At 32.7% G+C, this 12,896-nt stretch overlaps 1 long non-coding RNA gene across 1 annotated transcript; it reads left to right on the top strand.

The window, feature by feature from the left end:
* Window positions 1–1,902: 1,902 nt before the first annotated feature.
* On the top strand, window positions 1,903–5,155 carry LOC145618925 (uncharacterized). Its single transcript, XR_014108077.1, has 4 exons — window positions 1,903–2,138; window positions 2,224–2,311; window positions 2,405–2,456; window positions 4,977–5,155. It is a non-coding gene; the product is annotated as an uncharacterized LOC145618925 (long non-coding RNA).
* Window positions 5,156–12,896: the final 7,741 nt, after the last annotated feature.

The following is a 12,896-nucleotide window of genomic DNA, read 5'->3' as shown; positions in this document are numbered from 1 at the left end:
CCCGAGAACCATATAACTCGATACCATGGCTGGTGATGATACACCACCGCCTCCACCACCGCGAATTGACATTACCTCCCCATATTATTTGGGTTCGCATGACAGACCTGGTGACTTCATTACTCCGATCGACTTGGTGGCGAATACTATGATGAGTGGGCCGGTGATATACAAACTACGTTGGAGGCAAGTCAAAAATTTGTTTTTTGGAACCATTACCACACCTTCTTCTCCGTGTACTCAAACGAATTGGAATACAATCAATGCCATGTTAATTTCATGGCCTATGAACACAATTGACCCTGGTGAAGAGCACTCTTTTGAAGTACAAGGATGCGAAACGTTTATGGGATACTCTAAAGATGCGTTTTGCTGTTGTTAATGGCCCAAGGATTCAACAATTGAAATCCTCAATTGCACGATGTGAGAAGTCGAAGGCTATGTCCGTGGCTTCTTATTTCAGAAAACTGATAGCCTTGTGGGAAGAATTGAACAATCATGAACCACTCATTACTTGCTCTTGTTGTGATAAATGTACAGCTGGTTGCGAGCATAAGAAGTGTCGGGTTACTGCTCGTCTTCATGAGTTTCTGATGGGGTTGTGTATTGACTTTTATGCTTCAACTCGCACCAATATTCTGTCTCAAGATCCTTTGCCTACCCTCGACAGGGCACATCAATTGGTCACGCAAGACGAACAAATTCGCCTTCCACCCAAGTTCCAGACGAACAACCACTAGATGCGGTAGGGTCCGCTCTCCGAACAAATCAAGGGAATCCGAAACAAACTGCTCCCGATGAAAAACCGGACAGGGCTTCTATGCTCTGTTCTTACTGCAAGAAAACAGGTAACCTAGTTTTGGGATGCTTCGAATTAAAGCGTTTTCCGGACTGGTGGCCAAACTCTTCTAAGCGTGGGAAAGTAGGGACTAAGGTTCGTGGGCAGGCTCGAGCGAATGCAACTGCTGTCGGGTCTTCATCTCAACCCACTAATGTGGAGGCTGCTGGCGCTTCTTCACAATCGTTCACCGCAGACCAGTACAGGGAGCTGATTGGAACGAGTGTTAGGCGAGATGGATGTTTTACTTCGAAGGAAAGGGCTTCCGTGCAACATGTGGCTACTTCCGAGTCGTCTGATTTGTTAGAACTGTGGCACAAGCGTTTGGGTCATCCGTCGGAAAAAGTTGTTAAGCTTCTATCTCCCGTTCAAAATTGTAAGGGTCGTTTAAATATAGCATGTGAAGTTTGTTTTCGTGCTAAACACCATAGAGATAGTTTTTCTATTAGTGAGAATAAAACTACTAGAATTTTTGAGAAGATACATTGTGTTTTGTGGGGTTCTTATAGGCATGCATCGTCTTGTGGTGCTCGTTATTATTTGACAATAGTGGATGATTTTTCACGTGTTGTTTGGATATATTTTCTTATTGATAAAACTGAGGTGTTTCATATGTTCATGTATTTTGTGGCAATGGTTGATAGACAGTTCTCTCAAACAATTAAAATTGTTCAAAGTGATAATTGCACAGAATTTAATAGTTTGCGTGATTTTTTCAATGCAACTGGCATATTATTTCAAACCTCGTGTGTAGGAACCCCGCAAGAAAATGGTAGGGTGCACTACTAGAAATAGGCTAAATTGCGACGGAATACTTACGACGGACATGTTTTTCCGTCGTTAAGGTGGATATTTTCGACGGAAAACATTTCGTCGCAATTTAGCGACGAAAAATTTCAATTACGAGGCATTTTTCCTCGTAAAATTTACGACGGAAATAAATTCCGTCGTAATTTAAAACTTACGACGGAATATTTCCGTCGTAAATTTCATTGTCATTTTTTGAAAATTAAAATTCTATCCTTGACCTAAAAAAAAGGGGGAAAGAAACGCAGAGAGAGAAAGAGAAGCAGCGGGAGGTGAGAGAGAAAGAGAAGGAGAGAGAAGAAAGCCGCGGCGGCGCTTACCCATTACGCCGGTGACGGCTGCAGTCGACCCACATCAGCCGCTGAGAATGAAAGAGAGAAAGAAGGGTGAAAGAAAGAGAGAGGAGAAAGAGAACGGGAAAGAGAAAGATAAGGAGGAAGGGAGAGCTGTCGAGGCACCGCCCTGGTGGTTTCCGGCGAGCCGCCGCGTCTAGGTAAGTGTGTGCAATTGGTCAATTAATTTTATTTTTTTTTTGCAAAAAAACCACCAACAGCTAACATATAACCACCACAATGCAGCCTATGTATGTGCTGCACCTCCGTCCCTAGCCGTGACTGAACCACCTGGCCGTGGTTGTTTCCGGCGACGCCACACCTCCGCCTGACAGTAAGTTGCCTTTGCTTTCCCCTTTTTTTTTCAATTTAATTTTGTTTACTTATAAACCCTCAATTATTTTATTTTTTTTAAATTTTGTTGTAGGATTTGTACAATTTTGTTGGTTTAATTGTTAAAAAGAAGTGCAGATCTAAAGGTTAGTTACATTACAAACCCTAATATAATGTATGTGTGTATCTTACTTTGGTTGTTAGATAGTGTGTTGGATTATAATTAGAATGTATTCAATAACTTTTAGTTTGGTTAATTTAGTGACATTGGTCATCTCTTATAAGTAATTAATTGCTCCCTTCTCTTTAAAAAAACAATATAATGTTAGTTTGGTTTAGTTTAGTTTAACATAATGTAGTTTAGTCAAGTTTATGTTAATATAATGTGTTTTAGTTTAATTTATTTTAATATAAAGTATCTTATTGTAATTAATTTTTTTAAAACAACAATTTCAGGACTCGATATTTAGTTTTTTTTTTGTCGATCTATCATTAAAAAAATTCTGGTTTGAAAATGCAGAAAATTACAGAAATTTGTTTGGGCTGGAAACATAATTTACGACGAAATTTTCCGTCATTATTTATAGTTTGCGACGGAAAATTTTGTCGGAAATTTATAATTTACGACGGAATTTTTCGTCGCAAATATGTATATTGCGACGGAATTTTTCGTCGTAAATATGTATATTGCGACGGAATTATCCGTCGTAAAATATATTTTGCGAGGCTTTTTTCCGTCGTAAAGTATAAATTACGACAGAAAATTCCGTCGTAAATTAAAAATTACGACAAAAAATTCCGTTGTAATTTATAATTTACGACGGAATTTTCTGTCGTAACCTAATGTTTGCGACGGACCTTTTTCCGTCGGAAGTTTGCGACGGACCTTTTTCCGTCGGAAGTTTGCGACGGATCTTCAATAAAAGCCAATTCCAAGTCCGACGATATTATTTCCGTCGTAAATAAGTTTACGACGGAAATTCTGTCGGAATATGACCATTTTCCTACAAAGGATTTTTCGACAACCATTTACGACGGAATTCCGTCGTAACCTAACTTTACGACGGAATTGACATATGTTACGACGAAATTTTTCCGTCGCAATTTTGCTTTTTTCTTGTAGTGTGAAAACAACTCTATTTTATAAAAATAGCCAATCCAATTTAGTTTGGTCCATGACAAGGGCCCAATAATAGTGTAGTTGGATGAGGCTTGCAAAGAGCTTTCCAACGATATATTATAAGCCCAATTCCGATGAATAATGAGGTAGTTATGGCCAAAATACTAAACTGGGTCTGGTTTGATCTTTACATGCGGGCCAATGATCTAGAGGAGGGTCCAATGTTAATTATTATTCCTAAAATTACTATAATTAATTATAGTTTTCTAGAATTCTCTAGAAGGTTCTTTTAAATCCTAATAGAGTTAGAATTAATAATTATATTATGATGAGTTTTATTTGGAATAAAATATTATTATTTTGTTAAAATACGATTTTAGCTTCTATACGGATTCCACAGATCAAAATTGATTAAAGATTGGATTCCGCGTGGAAAGCGCGTGAAAACCAGGTTGTCACCACGCGACATACTCTGTTGCCAAGCGACAGAGTGGTTTTGCGCACTACAACATAAACGACCAAAAGCAATGGTCAAAAGCAACGGTTAAAGCTAATACAACGGGTTGATACAACGGTTGTAGATAATACAACGGTTCATTGCAACGGATAAAGCTAATGCAACTTATTTGGAGGCTATTGCAACGGTCCTAACATAACCGTTGCATCAGCCTATCAAATGCAACATAATTTTAGGCTACTGCAACGGGGTCCAAAAATGACCGTTACACTAGGTGTTAAAATGCGAAAATTAAAAAAAGCGCCTTGTTTCCCGCTCCCATTATTTTTCGAAAATTTGAAATTGTTATTCGGCGGGGCATCATTATTTTTTGAATTAAATTCTTATGATGTACATATTCTTAATATTTATCCTCTACTCTCTTTCTCTCTCTATATCTATCTATTCTATCTCTCTCTCTCTTCAAGTTCCAATCTTCCAACATCAAGCTTCAAATAATTTCAGTTATCATTTTTGTAAGTTTTGTTATGTGAATTTTATTTCTTTAATTTTTTCATATATGAAGTATTAATGTGTTTAGTACAATTTTACTTATTTTTTTTTTTATAATTATTGACATGCTAATTTTTTTTTTTTATAATTAGCTATTACAAATCAATGTATATTTAGCTAATGCCTTGTATTGAATAATTTTATAGTTAACTTATGTTAGTCCTAATATATAGTTCTTTTCAAGTCCTTATTATTTCATTCAATTCTTCTACTTCTATTATTTATGTTTTTTTTATAACTTTTCTCTTGGGGATTTTGTTTCATTTTCTCATCTAGTTTTTATATTATTATTTATGGGTGTCTCCAAAATTAAGTGCTATTTTTGGGTTTGTGGTTTTATTTAAATTTTTGACAATTAAATTCATTATATAGCTAGGCTTGCTTGATATCAACATACCATTGTATTATGACAAGTATGTATTATTACCTTCTCTAACATATTTATATTAAACTAACTTCTTTTTAATGTAGAGTGATGTGATTAAATGATTTTATTCTTTAATGTTATTTAGTTGTTTGTTTTATATATATATATAGGTACATGGTGATATGATGATGAACAACATGGTGTATATCGAGGAGGAAGAATGGTGATGGGATTATTGTGACAATATTGTTGGATAATTAGATACATATAAAATTAGGTTTTGTAATGTCCTTATATAGGTTTATATATTAGTAAACATTTAGTGAACTATTTAGATAAATATTTTGGGTATGGAATTGTTTGTAAAGTCAAATATCAATGTAAAATTACTTAATGTATATATATACATATTTTTGGAGGAAAAATAAAATGGTTGTTATATAATTTTGTTTACATTATTTGTTCTTTGTAGTTTTATTTACTACGAGCATTAAATAATAATAATAATAATAATAATAATAATAATAATAATAATAATAATAATAATAATAATAATACACCGGTTCTATAGAAAGTAATGGGTGTTGCACTAGAACTAAAAGACCATTGCATAAGGTATGTTGCAACGGTCCGTAGGATTTCTAAAGAATCGTTGCATTAGGTTTTATTAACCATTGATTTAGGCCCTGATGCAACGGTCCATGGTTGATGCATAGGACCGTTGCATCAGGTAAAATGAACCGTTGCATTAAACCTAATGCAATGGCCGCAAATGCTACGGTCCTTTAACCGTTGCAATAGGACTATAGCAACAGTTTTTTGCCCTGTTGTAACGATTTTTAGGGGTTGTATTTGCTCGTTTATGTAGTAGTGGCGGCGACAGCTTGTAGTTTTATTCCTTATTAAATTCTATGCTTTTCCGGACTATTTTTATTATAAATAGGGTCTTGGACCTCCGTTTTTAATTATCAACTTTCATTAACAATTCACCATCATAATTCTCTCTATTCTCTCTTGAGAAATACATGCTTTCTTTCTCTCTCCTTCTAAACTAGCTTTTACAAACACAATTCCGCACTCATTAAATCTTGGAACACCTAGCCAAGTTCGAAGTTGCCTTCGCCCTAGACGTGAAAGGTTGATAATTTCTGAGTGTTTGGTCCCAAATCCAGTCTAAACTTTATAACTCTTTCTTTCAATTTATTTAACTTATTTCTTTGATTTTATTATTTTCATTGAAGTTTACTAACGCGTGTATTTTGTTATTAGAAAGAGGTACGAGGCTTTAAAGTAAGTAATTAGCTTACTCCCTATTTTATTTCAATGTAGAAAGCATGCTTAGATTTGATTAATTCCTAGTATCATGTTAGGATGTTATTTATTGCTTTCTAGAATCATGTTTAGGGTGCCTTTTGTGCTTTCTAATAGCATGTTAGTACCATGTTAGGGTTAAAGCTATGATCTTTAATGTTTAGTGACATGCTAGGATTTGTTATTAATCTTGTTAGTATCATGCCTAGAATCTTGCTATTATTATTTAAGGTTTATTATTAACACGATCATTATGATTTTTATAATTATTATGTTGCTTGATATATATTATTGTTATTGCTTGATCACGCCTTTTATGCATGTTAAAGGGAATTTGTACTTGAAATCACGCTTAATAAGATAATTAATAATTTGGTTTAGGCTAATATGATTTTAATTCAAGTGATCGCCAATAATAGATTTATTTGTGCATTAATATTCAACCAACATAGATAAACATGTTTAGGGTTAACCTAATGATTGCATGTTAGTCAGAAAGCGCACATGAATACGAGTAGAACAAAGTAGAGACCTATTTTATAGGGCGGGTCCCTTCTTTTGTAGATTGGACTCGTACCCTCATCCCCGAACCCTATTTGGTTCAAGACCTTATGGAGTTGACGATCTCATGGATCATTAAGGGGTGTAACCTTCACCTCGTGAACGGGTTACAAGTTCCTAAAACTTGTTGGCGACTCTTTTGCTCTCTTATCTTTCCCTTTGGACGCCACCATACTTTAGTGTATGATCACAGTGGGGTTCAAGCTTGGGGTTATGATGCTTGAAATATTCCCTACAATAACCTTTACGGGTCAATAGTTATTGTCTTTCTTTGTCCCTTTATTCGTGGTTGCCTTTTATGATCCGTGAACGATTTTCAGGTTCCTTAAATACTTGTTGGCGGCTCCCTACTTTATTTGTCACTAATCGTGTATGGCAATTCCCACTATCTATGAGTGCTAAGCATATTTACAGCATGCTTAACGTAGGCGCGTTTTGAACGACGCTTACAGTGTGTGTCACATGCTTGTTGGCATGAGGCATAAAGGGTGTTCGCGAATGATTGTCTTCTAAAAGCAAAGAAGCACCAATGTGCATCACCAGTCGCGAATCGCCTTCTTTGCCATGGCCTTTCGTGACTATCCTAAACTACCCCAACCATGTTAAACTTGAACTTTAACAAAAAAATTGTGTTTGCATCATGATTCATGTCAGTGTGACTAGAGACGTCCAAACCACACCAAATCCAACCTGATTCGCAACTGACTCGAAAATTATCCGATTCAGATTTAGACTCGCATGGATATAATAATTTAGCATGACTTGACTTTAAAAATTGATGCGACCGGACTCGACCTCCTCAGATCAGAAGCGATCATCCGAATTGACATCTCTAATTGTGACTATGTGTATCAGTGTTTGTGCAAATTATACATGTTTGTTTACAAGCATGTCCACGTGGTGATATATCATTTATTTGTATATGAGTAAAGGGGAATTACAAAATATAAATGAGAGCGAGAGGATATGATTTTTTTGACGAGAAGATTAAAGATTTCATTTATAAAATAGCCAAATGGCACTTACAATAATCAATTTTTGAGAAATTTAAAATTCCAACAAAAATATATATTAAACCCTAAAAATAACATTGCAGAATCGATTGATAATAGCCTTAACAAAAAATTTTATCCGAAGCAATACAATCTGTGAGTTCGCTCTAATTCGGCATAAGATATGCAGATGCATAATTTTTAGGATGAATAATATACTTCCGTGGTCTTCTAAACTCCGGTAGAAATTGCGAAACCTTCGATCTTCATTCTTCAATAAACAAGTAATAAAAATTCCTATCATGAACACCATCTTAAGGAGGTATCTATTGTATGTGTATATATATAGATTTCAGTGATATTATTAACCATTAAACAAAAACCTTATATTGATACAAAATGAAGTCTATAATAAGTAACAAGAATAAGGTAGGTGAAGATCAATACTCTTAATTAGAAATCACGTCCTTCTAATTGTACCTTTATGTTTCCTCGTATAATTGCATTATTATACTTAATTCGTTTTTTTAGTTGCATCACTTTAGAATTCATGGACATCTAGGCAATTTTGGAGTAGAGAGAAGTAGAGTGAAAAAATAAATTTGCTAGGGCCCTTATAATAGGAGAGATAGAGAGAATCTATGCTTATTATCTATACTTATATATTAAAAAGCGTTCATAAAAACGTTTATGTGCAACGTGGCACCATCACCATGTCATCTTTCAACTATGAGCATATCCTAATAAAAATGTCTATCATGAGATTCGAACTCACAACCACAAAAATATGCATTGGATATTTTACCATCTCATCCATATATTAATCATGTTTTCAATACTCGACTCATAAATATATAAGTATATGGATTGGATGGAGATCTGAACATTTAATAACTGCAATTCTTAAAAGAACAAAAAATCAATCCTATTATTTGCTAATTATGATCATCGAGATAATACATACAAGCAAGAAAAATTAACTATCGTTATAAATTTTACTTATTTAATTATTTTAATATTAATTATGTCTTTATTTTCATCATTTTATTAATCATATACAAAGGACATGTTTATATAATTTTTTTACAAGAACATGTTTGTATAATCAGTCAATAGTTGTTTCATAAATAATTTATTCAAAGGTTTAATGGGAAACTATTATAAATTACAAACAAATATTGAATAAATAAATAATAAAAAATGAACCTATCTATTCATTACAAGTGTTAAAAAAAATAACCCGGAGCATCGCCCGGGCTACACACTAGTCTATACTTATATATTAAAAAGCGTTCTTAATATTGTTTATATGCCACATCATTCCTCTCTCATAGCATTGTGCCACATCATCACTTAATGACATGTCATTACCAATTAACAAATCATTCCAACTATTACTAAAGAGCTTTTAACGGGTTTCGAACACTAGACCTCATGGAAACAAGAACTACTTCATTACCATCTTAGCCAATAACAATTGATGTCATCTATACATATAAATATAACTATAAATGACATGCATCGATTAAAAAGGAAATACGAGATAAGCATTTTGAAAAAAAAATAAGAATAAAATTAACATTTCACAAAGAATAGAGTGTTAAAAATTATCTTTCTACACTCTTTAATTATCAATTAGTAACATTATTTTTAACATTATTGTATAACATACATAATCGATGATTAAATATTTCATTTTGTCAAAAAAAGATGATAACATATTCCATAAAGAAACAATTTAATTAAAGTGGTAACCCGGTGCAACGCCCGAGCAACACACTAGTTATATATTAAAAAGCGTTCCCAAAACAGAATATGTTCCACGTGTCACCTTTTTTAAGTTTGACATGTCAGCAATATGTGCCACATGTCACTATAAACATGACATGTCACATTCAAAACATGTAGGTTTGCATATTAAAAATGCTTATAACAAGATTTGAACTCAAGACCATTAAATCTTAAGTTACAAGTCTTACCATCTAAGCCATTTATTAATTGTGTTTTATTATCCAACAAAATTATAGTTAACTTAGATAAGTTAATTGATGTTTTATTATACTATTTGTTTCCATTATGTAATAATTAAGTTTGACAAAAAAAACTATTTATAGCAAGACTTAAACTTGAAACCAACAAGTACAAACTAGCAACACAGGGCATCGCACGGGTCACACACTAGTTTATTAGTCATAAAGAAAACAATACAACTATTTTGAAACTTATGTTTTAGAAAGGTGATGTCTTGTCAAAAAAAAAAAAAAAGGTGATGGAACTGAAAAAACGGGGGAAATACAATTGATTTGATGACGTATCACTGTAATTAAGATTGAGGTTTATCATATCAACTTTTTTTTTTTTTTTTTTGATAACTTTTGTGATCATGTTTCTGCATGCCCCCTTGCTATTGGTAGAATTGCATAAGTCCACTACTCCCTCCGTGTTTTTTTAAGTGATACATATTGACTGACACATAGTTTTAGGCAATTTAATTGACTTAAATAAAATAAGAGGTAAGTGGGGTAGTGGAGTATTAAAAAATTATTAAAGAAAGATAGTGAGGTTAATAGTTTATTGAAAAGTAATGAATGTGAGAGGAAAGATATAATACAAAATTAGTAGTGGGTTTGGCTGGGGACCATGAGAGGAGAGAGATATAATATTTTAATGTATTGTTTTGCCAAAACAGGAAATGTATCACTTAAAAAAACACGGCCGAAAATGGAAAAAGTATCACTTAAAAAAACACGGAGAGAGTAACTATTGTCAGTAAGACGAATAACGTGGGTTTACAAAAAATCATCTATCAACATACAATGATCAACTTGAGTTTAAATTCAATTATTGATCAATTAATCATCAAAAACAGCTAATGGAAATAGTCAATTAAATTAGGCGAAAATAAAAAAATCCAACAACCAATCATTTGCCAAAGGAGGCCAAAATTAATTTCAAGATATGTCATTGTAATTAAAATCACGTTTTTATTAATTTTTATGTGACATGTTACGTAATCAAGTATCTGCTCCCCTTGTGATTGGTAGAATTCCACTAATAATTGTCGATTAGTTGAATAACGTGATCTTAGTTTATATATATCATCTTCACCAAATAAAAGTTTGTATAAAACATCTATGAACAGGATGAATTACGCGAATTTATACTTCCTCCGTTTTCTTTTAGATACAACACACCCTTTATCGCGATAATTAAGAAAGGTGGGGTTTACATGATATAATAAAATTTAAAATAGGATGAGTGGTTGTTAGGAGTGTAATTAGTGGGACATGTGCTTTAAATAAGGGATATAGTATAGTTTTCCTAAAATAACTTTCCTTTTATAGTGTGTTACAAGTATTGTGACATTTCCTTTTTAAGGAAGTGTTGCAAATAAAAGAAAACGGAGGAAGTATAATATTTCATAAGTGGAATGATTATCATTTATTGATAAGAGTGGTGGATCCCCATTCCCCACTTAAATTGAGAAAAGAATTAGCTGAAAAACAATGGAAAAACTTTATGAGCTTTATCCAATAAGGTGGTGATTATAAGATCCTTGCTATATTAGGTTTAACGCCTGTTATATATCAAGCTTTGTCCAATAAGGTGGTAACAACATCCAACATTGATTAATTAATGAGCAACACAACATATATAACATTATACTTACTGGTGTAAATTTGAGTGGTCGAGTCGGATTGGGTCTATGTTGAATAACGTGATCTTAGTTTATATTAATTACCTTTACCAAAGAATTGTTTGTACAAATCATCTATGAACAAGATATATGACGTGAGTTTATGTAATATTAAATGAGTTGATGAGTGGAATGATTATCATTTATTGATAGAATGGTGGATGCCCAAATTGTGAAAAGAATTAGCTGAAAGACAATGGAAAAATCTTTATGAGCTTTATCCAGGCCAATAAGGTAGCGATTACAAGATCCTTGCTATATTAGGTTTGATTTCTGTTATATATCAAGCTTTATTCAATATGAAAAATTGCCCAAAATAATTTGACCTTTGCCGTATCCATCAAAAATAGTCCCACCTTCTATTATTTTTTAATAATCCGACCTATGATACTAATCCTCTTTCAATGATCCAACGTGACCTGAAATCGTTTGAGTAAATAATAAAAATTAATTTTAATTTACACATGTCAGAATGTGATTGGTCAAAAAATAACTTTTAATTATAATTTTTTTAAAAGAAATGATAATTACTAATAAACATTACTCCCTCCGTCCCTAAATTACATTCCTCTTTTCTATTTTTAGTATTTCAAAATTACATTCCTCCTTTCTTTTTTTGGTAAGTTTTTTTAGTAAATCAACTCTCTTTTTCTGTTTTATATTTAATGCTTTCTCACTCATCCTTACCTAATCTCACTCATAATCCTTGTGCCAAATTACAATGAATATGATTGGTTAAAATTTTTTAATTAGGAGCATGTGATTGGTCCTTTTTTTTGCAAAGGATTGATGACTTGTCATGAGTAATAACTCATCTATTTTTGTACTTCCCATTGCATTATCTAATTATTGTTATTTGTCTTATTCTTCCCTCCTTAATTCCCGTGTAAATTTCCAAAGAGGAATGTAATTTAGGGACGGAGGGAGTAATTATATACTTTAAAACAAAGAAGTAACTTTATTAAAAATAATCAAAATAGTTTTTAAGGAAAAATTGTCAAAAATAATACAATCTTTGAGCGATTCGCCAAAAACAAGTCAACTTTTTGATTATTTCTAACTAATACAACCTTTGGGGGTTATCCAATAAAAACAAGTTACATTAGACACGTGGCATTATCTAATTGGTTTGAAAATTTAATTTGATTTTTTTTCTTTCTAATTTTGAATAGTTTATTATTATTATTATTATTATTATTATTATTATTATTATTATTATTATTATTATTATTATTATTATTATTATTATTATTATTATTATTATTATTATTATTATTATTATTATTATTATTATTATTATTATTATTATTATTATTATATCTCAAAAACAAAAGTCATACAACCTAAAATAAATTAGTGGGAAGCCGAGATACAATCTGGGCCCCCACTCTTCTAGCTATAGCAAAGCCTACCCTAGTGAAGATATGAGCTGCAGCACGAGCCCCAATGTCTTGCGCCGTCGAGAACCTCTGAATCCGCTTCAGCAACGCAACAACTTCCTTCTCTAATTCCCCAAGTGAAGAAAAAGA

Source organism: Chenopodium album, chromosome 27, assembly GCF_948465745.1.
Source record: "Chenopodium album chromosome 27, dcCheAlbu1.1, whole genome shotgun sequence".
NCBI lineage: Eukaryota > Viridiplantae > Streptophyta > Magnoliopsida > Caryophyllales > Amaranthaceae > Chenopodium > Chenopodium album.
The sequence above is the reverse complement of the archived record's forward strand: the minus strand, read 5'-3'. Positions and strand labels throughout refer to the sequence as shown.